Here is an 8,421-nt window from a genome sequence, read left to right on the forward strand (position 1 = left end):
TGTTTAACCCTCCTTAACCTTGGACAGTTTTGTAAAGCACAAAATTAAAAAAATATATATAAAAACTCAGTTAGAAATGGCTTACCTCATTCGGATGGCATGAAGCACAACCAAAACTAACATTTATCGATATAAGTGTACTCACAGTTACTGTAACTTAACTAATATAAGAAAATTAAAAAAAATATGTTTAATTGAGGTTGGTTCGACGTGTTTTTCATAACTTTCTCACACAAAAAAAACCCCAGTTTATATTTGTTTCCGTCCGAAGATCTTACTTTGTAAACCTTCACCAAGAATGCTTAAAACCACAATAAAATTAAGATCAAGGATTAATAAGTATCGCAGAGCTGCTGGTTAAAGGGTCAAAATGACAAAGGAAAAAATAGATGATGAAAAATAACCCGAATATCAGTCCACAAAATAACGTCCGTAAACGATCGAAAAAATACTTTCATCATGAAGAATCATGTATTCCTCATAATGAGTAACTCGCTTTCAAGGATCATTATAGGAAAGACTCGGAATATTCTATCATCCGTCTTAAACTAGTAGTTAATCTATATATACATATGCTGGTGAAATGTTGCTACACAATACCAGCATTCAAAGTGAAACACAACATAAATGTAATTCAATCAAGTCACTGTAAAAGTGAATGGAGGAGCGATTTTCATTTTTTTTTAGACTTTATTCATTTATAACTTATTCATTCACTCTATATTTTGAATATGACACCAATAGCAAAAACAAACAAATGAGTTGGAGTTTTTTACGTTGAGATTTAACGTAAAATTTAAGAGGATAATATAATAGTTTTTGTTCTATGACGTAATTCTGAAATGATTAATTCTCAAACGAGTGCACTTAATGTGTATTAAATGTTTCATGAACAAAAGTAAATTGAAAATAAAAAAAATTACGTTGATGGTTGATAACTGAATTGCAGCATTTTAAAGAATGACTTTCAAAAACCTTATGATGATAAAGCAAATCCATTATGTAACACACTGATAAAAAAAAATGAGGTTTACAATTATAATGGAAAGCCGTTCTTCTGCTTAAATGCATGTGGAAAGCGTCAAGTATTTAAAGAAAACGATATATTTAGAATATATCAATTTTAATTTGGTTGTATTTTAAGAAGGATATCTTAAAGAAAATGTAGCTTAATTATGCTGATGCTTATACTATCCACAGTTTTCATCATGCGGGGTGAGTTAAATCAACTTTAAATTCAAAGACAGGGTTCCTTTCAGTGTTATACTGATTAATAAGAAACATGCTATTCACTGACCACATGAGATTTTTATAAAGTAACATTAGAGTTTGTCAATCTATCAATCATTTTAATTTGTACTTATGTGCGTGCATGTGTTGTCTGGTCTTGATACCCACATTGCAAGTTTTACCTCATTATTATCTCAAGTATACTGAGTAATTAGTATTGCGTGAGTCCAAACTACCGCAGTTAATGAATTGTGGAGATGGCTTACGGTTAATAGTCTCATTTTGTTGACTGACATTAACAGTAGGTCTTTAGGTAAGTGTTATGATAAGTAATACAGCTAGAAACTCTTTGAAAATTGCATATCATAAACGATAATATTTATAAAATAAATATGTTCCACATTCAATGCTTAAGATCTTTATCAAAAAGCTCATAAGTCATTTCATGTAATAGACTAGTGAATACATTTAACGATTCTTCTTTGATTAAAATGATAAATATACCAAGAAAATGATATCCATCTCACAAAGCTGTTGTAAGTAGTACAAAATGGAATAATATTCGATAGAGGCAAGGGCGACCGCTGAGAGTTGAGAGAAGAACAACTATAAAAACTAGTATTTTGTGATATATATTAAACTATATGACATATGTATTACAAGATAAAGGGGAAAGATATACCAAAAAACTAGTGTTAACTACATCAGTAATTCGCCTCATAAGAAATATTTTAATAGAATTCGCTGTCGGATACCTCTGATTTGAAAGAAATATTAAATAGATGAAAAATGAACACGTGAAAAATGTTTTATTACCTCTTGTAACTGACATATCATATAATGAGGAACGGTATATTGACGTCATAAAATAATAAGGAGTTGTCGATGTATAGTAATTGTTTAAAATCATAATTAAAATCAGAAATACAAAACAATAATAAAATGCACATAAAACGATAAAAATGTGAAAAGGGTGTTTTGGAAGCAGATAAGTAAGCTTTCCGGTACAAATAAATGTCGTTCTTCAAAACATAACGAACTATTTAACGTAGATTTGCCTCACAAATTCACAAGTCGTGGTATATAATCGCCTGTCCAAGAAGAAAGAAAAAAAATCACTTTTAAAGTCTTGCGTCCGAAGCGCTTTTCTGAGTCTACTAAAATAGGCAAATCAATCTAATGTCAACTTTAAAGAAATGAATTCAAAATTAAATATGAAATTATTGTTTCATTCTATGGGTATTTTGATAGGGTAATGCCACTTGCGTTTGTACAATAATACCATATCATACCCTTAGTGATATATCATTGATATGGTCATAATTATAAATAAGCTGTTTACAAAACTTTCAATTTATGAAATACTTAGGACTTTCTATTTAAGTAATTGGTTACCTTAGCTGTATTTGGCAAAACCTTTAGGATTATTTGGTCCTCAATGCTTCTCATTCGTACTTTATATAGCCTTTTTAAAACAAAATCTTCGAACGTCACCAATGCGTCTATCGTAAACGAAACGCGTGACTAGCACAAAACAAAATTTCATTCCTGGTATCTATGTTGAGTTTATTTACAACCACTGGGTCGATGCCAGTGCAATTGGAGTTTTTATTTCACGGGGGTATCACCAACCCAGTAGTCAGCACTTATGTGTTGACATGAGTTATCATTGATTTGGTCATAATTGTAAATTTTTTTTTTTTTCAAAATATATAATTTTTGAAAAACTAAAGCTTTTCTGCCTCAGGAATAGATTACATTAGCTTATTTGGCAAAACTTTTTGGAATATGTGGTCCGCAATACTTTTCAACTGCGTACTTTATTTGGCCTTTTTTTCACTTTGTTTGATTCGAGCGTCACTGATGAGTCTTTTGTAGACGAAACGGGCGTCTGTTGCAAATACATAATTTCAATCCTGGTATCTATGATGAGTTTATTCACCACTAGACCAGTTGCAATTTTGTTCTGGTTTATCAAAAAAAAATTATGTGTCATTATTTATCTTTAGAAAATGCATGTGCACGCAAAATATAAGCCATATAAGTTTTGTATGCAGAAAAAAAACCATCAAGAAGTTACCAACAGAACAATAATATCAGTAAATCGAAGGACAAACACCATCAATACCAAATGAAACCTGATTAATTTGAGGTTATAGTAGGTTACAGACGTTAAAATCTCATAAATTGATTGAGAAATAAAATCATGGTAACAAACAAAAAATGAGAGAACTGCATGAGCTCCAAAAGCATCGAAACTGGGTGTGTCAATGGTGTTAGTATCTCCTGCAATGCACGCATCACCTATAAAGCTAGAATCAACACCCAGTATAAATTACATAATCAGAAATAGGACAAAATTACAGTTAGACGACTATTTTGGTATCTAATGATCTTAGACCACGAAAAGACTTGTCACAAGTGAGTTGAAACACAGACGCGTCGTATCAGTTAATTTATTTGTTAGTGCAACCAAACAACTTATGTATTGTTGATTTTTAGTAGTTTTTCCGTACAATTGTTTCTAAGCAGTTTTTGGGTTAAGAGCATGCTCACGAATTGAGAAACACAACCCCTATTACCGACTCTCAAATGGGTAACAATTCAGTGCTAAGAAGATATCATATTTGTTTCTATTACTACTGTGACAAATGATATTTGGTGATGTTGTGAACGAAAAGAAGGACAGGATTGCGCATTGGAAAATGAAACGCATATTTGATCATTTGTAAAAAAAAAAGATACTACATTACAGCTACCATATCGTGTTGGCAATTGCAAAGACATGAAAAAGACCTCAAAATATTTTTTTTGAGCGTCTTTAGTGAGTCTTATGCAGATATAATGCGCGTATAGTATGTTTGCTTAATTATCAGTCTGGTATCATTGATGAGGTATAACAACCTTTTGATAGATACATATCTGTTGGACTTTTAGCATCAAGGCTATAATCATTTCAGTATTCTGCATTCATTTGTTGGTCTGATTTATCATTGATTCAATGATTTCTGTAAAATTTGTGTTTACAAATAAACATTTAATACATTTAAGGATGTTCTTACAAGAGGGGCGAAAGATACCAGAGGGACAGTCAAACTCATTAATCGAAAATAAACTGACAACGCCATGGCTTAAAATGAAAAAGACAAACAGACAAATAATAGTACATAAGAAACAAGATAGAAAACTGAAGACTGAGCAACACGAACTCCACCAAAAACTAGGGGTGATCTCAGGTGCTCCGAAAGAAAAACAGATCCGGCTCAACATGTGGCACTCGTCGTGTTGCTCATGTTAATACAAATCCGGTAAATAGTCTTATTCGGTAGGTCACATTCATGAAAAGGGAAGGACTTTACAATCTTTTGAAACTTTTTATTTTCATTGCTCTTCAACTTTCTTTTATCAATTTGGTTTGTTACTGACATGTCTTACGTGGACCATTGGTTAAGAAGCTTCATTATAAGTTGCAACATCTTTTATGATGGAACGTGTAATTTACAATATCGCACGAAACAAGGGACAGTTACTCTTTCTACAGTTGGGTTGTTACAACGTAAAAATAAATAATTAGCTTAAAAGTATTCTTTTGATGGGGTTGTCACGTATCTTCTTGTCTGTTTATCACGTGTAATTCAAAGTAATAAATATTTTTAGATGTATCGTTGGCGTTTTTTTCTTGATATCAAACGATGTAGATTAGAACAGCATTGCCATTTTAAATTATCTAGTAAAATGGTATTACCTATATAATGGAACGTTACATTTCAGAATTATTATACCATGCTTCCATTTTTTCTTTTATAGAAACCCCTGTACAGAATTTTCCTCATAAAGACGCGTTTGTGCAAAGGTAACAACCTCATGGTTGTAAAACTTGAACTTGACATTCATAACAGGATATACTTTTTTTTAAATGGAAATCACAAGACAGCGTTATTACTTTCTTGAGTCTTCATGGTTTTGCATTCTTGCAACTGCCTATTACAGCTTCAAGATGGTCATGAGGACTTTTTTTCAATTCCATATTTCAGGTTCAAAGTTAATGAGACATAGTGACACGTCCAAAGCTCATGAATCCGAGTTCTGATGGGATTCCTTTTTACTCAATCAAAAATCTTCTTGTAATTGTTTTTTGACTCTTGTTTGTCTTTTCGTCAGTTTTGCTGTGGTCCATATTGTTTCCGATCTTTTGTTGGACTTACGGGTTTTATTGTCCCTGGTATTTGATATTCTTTCTGTAAGGTGATTGCATCCTGTAAGTGGCATATTTGTTTTGATTTTATTGTATTTATTGATTTATATGAAATCGAATATGAAAATGATGTGTAGAAATTCATTATATCATAAAGGTACCACAATTGTTGCATCATCAATTTTTCTATCTATTTCTTTTGCGTCTGGCTTTTTCTTAACCCCGTATGTTATTATATCATTCTCAGGAATCCACAGTCACATTTAGTTATGTTTAATTTCAACTTGTAACTTGCTTATGCCCGCGTCCCACTGTCCCGATTTTTACGCCGATGGCAACACGATAATGGAAATTTTCAAAATCGGGACTAATCGTATCCAGATCGGGCTATTCGTAGTGCCATCTTTATCCATCGTAGAACCACCGGCCAGTTTTTCTAGCCTTCGGGGACAACTTCGGGAAGGGTTCTGAATTTTTTAACATGTTAAAAAATCCCCGAAGGTGCGTCCGATGTTGAGGGTTCGTATTGAGTTCGTATCACCATCCTCACCATCGTATTGTCACCGGGAATGCATCTTTGCACATCGTATTGCATTCGTGTTTCCGTCGTTTCCATCGGGCAGTTTTGACATTACGATGTCTACACGAATGAATCCCGAAGATACCCGAAGGTCTTACGATGGCAACACGACTTCGTGAAGACCTCGTAATCCCGTCGTGTTGCCATCGAATAAAAGTACGAAGGCGACAAGATGGAACTACGACGGCAATAAATCCAGCTTAATATATTAAGTTAATTTTCGCGCTAAAATACATTTAAAGTGCCATGCGCGATATGCACTGGTCAGTCTAATACGACAGTTAAGAAAGACGTTCACAAAACATAGAGCTCATATCATATGATTCTTTGAGAACAAGAAAGGCGACAGCGTTGTTTCTATTAATTCAAATGGAACAAGAAGAGCAGCTATTACAGGCTCAGGATTTTCTTTTACAAGTAAAATATTATCTTTTGTCAATTTTTCATATCAAGTAACATAATGAAAATTATAAACGCGCCTCGTACACCAACACTGCAGGTACGCGTACATAGGGGAACCAACTTATCTTCCTTATTCTGATTTTTTATGTATCGTCTGAGTTGTTGTCACCCGAATGTTTACTCCATAACCATTTTGTCTTCTATATGTCATATTTTGCCGCATTTGTTTCTTTCCCCTCATCCTTCCTTTTGTCTATATTATTATGATATTCTCCTGGAAAGAGCTCTTTTTGAATAAAAGGGATCAACGAACCCATTACCTTACCTTTAAGATAGATCAGTAAACATGGGCATAATTATGGGTGATTATTCAGACTAGTGCACACATTTTACAGTTTAAACAAGGCAATGCCGCGCGTGGCATCCCCTCGTATGTAACATATTGGGGACAAATATGGACACTATATTTGTATATGACACATGCAGAAAATGGTAAATTGAATATGCATATTTGATATATAAACTATTTTTTTTAGAAATCAACCAAAACATTCAGTAACTGGAAATACCTTTAATATCGTCTTTAGAACCAGCAGGTAAAAAAATGAGCAACCAATTTCCTGTGTATTATGCTATTTCAAGGAGAAAAAACAAGTCCATCTGCATGACCTTGACCTTTGGCCTTGAACGTAAAAAATGTCAGATCATTACAAGGAGGAACAATATACCAAATGTGGTTAAAATCTTTTGAAGCATATTGGTTTTAGAGTGTCCACAAGGGTGATATTGCCTTGTATTACAATTGCTACTGTGACCTTGACCTTTGAACTTTAAAGTCAATAGCGCTTAAGATATTCTTAACGAGTAACACCATACCAAGTTTTGAGCATTTTGGTTCTAGAGTGTCCATAACAATTTTATCTACACGCAACTTACATGTAGTAGGCGAGGGGATAATAAACTAAGTTTTATAAGAATTAGACAAAAAGATCGATTTCCCGCCATGCATGGCAGATTTGTACAGAAACGATATGTTGTCGAAATTCTGTTCGTATCTTTTAGACATCGTATGGCCATCGCGCCATCATCGTAATCCATCGTGTAGCCTTCGTAATCCATCGTGTAGCCTTCGTAATCCATCGTGTAGGCTTCGGCTGAGATATGAAGCTTAAATACCCGTCTTCTGTTAACTTCGTATGTCCATCTTTTGCTATCGTATATAATTTCGGCACCATCGTACAGACTTCGTTATTCATCGTACTTGCTTCGGTCAATTTTTGGTATTTTAACGAGATCGGGACCAACTTCGTACGAACTTACAATTTTCGCATTCGGGTGTCCATCGTATATAAAAATCGGGACAGTGTGACGCGGGCATTAACATTAACCTCTCAAACAAGATGGTCCTTTTTGAAAAATATTTAGTTGCCTGCCTCATATTAGAAGCCCATTCGTCTCAACTCGGCCGATTCCGTACCCTCATCTAGTAGCGGATTCTACCGAGGATTGCCGAATGATTAGAAGCCACGTCATTAGTTATTGTACACCATACCATAATAGTTTAGTAATTTGGACATTTTGGCGTTGACGACATCTCTTGGATAGTTTCTGTTTAGTAAGTTTATTCACAATCTAAATTGATTCAGAAATATTTAGATTGTATACACACCGGACTATACATAAAGCTTTCTTTAACTTGGCTTATTCCTCAATTTGGATATGAATTGTATTTTTACAAGCATTTTAGAAGGAATGTAAGGATGATACCCAAATTAGATTATTGCTTCGTACATGGTAAAAAATTAAAACAGATCGTTGCTTAATAATAAGAAATAATGGTAACCTGTATAACTCTCCTTAATTTCATTTACCCACTAGTTTGAACGACGGAATAACTTCATAAATAAATTTATTCAGACACCAACACACCAATTTTTTTTTAAATGTGAAGACCGGTTGGTTAAAGATACATTTTTTGCAAAAAATGTTTGTTTTTATTGAATCTGTTAACCAA

The sequence above is a fragment of the Mytilus edulis genome, chromosome 4 (genome assembly GCF_963676685.1).
Source record: "Mytilus edulis chromosome 4, xbMytEdul2.2, whole genome shotgun sequence".
NCBI lineage: Eukaryota > Metazoa > Mollusca > Bivalvia > Mytilida > Mytilidae > Mytilus > Mytilus edulis.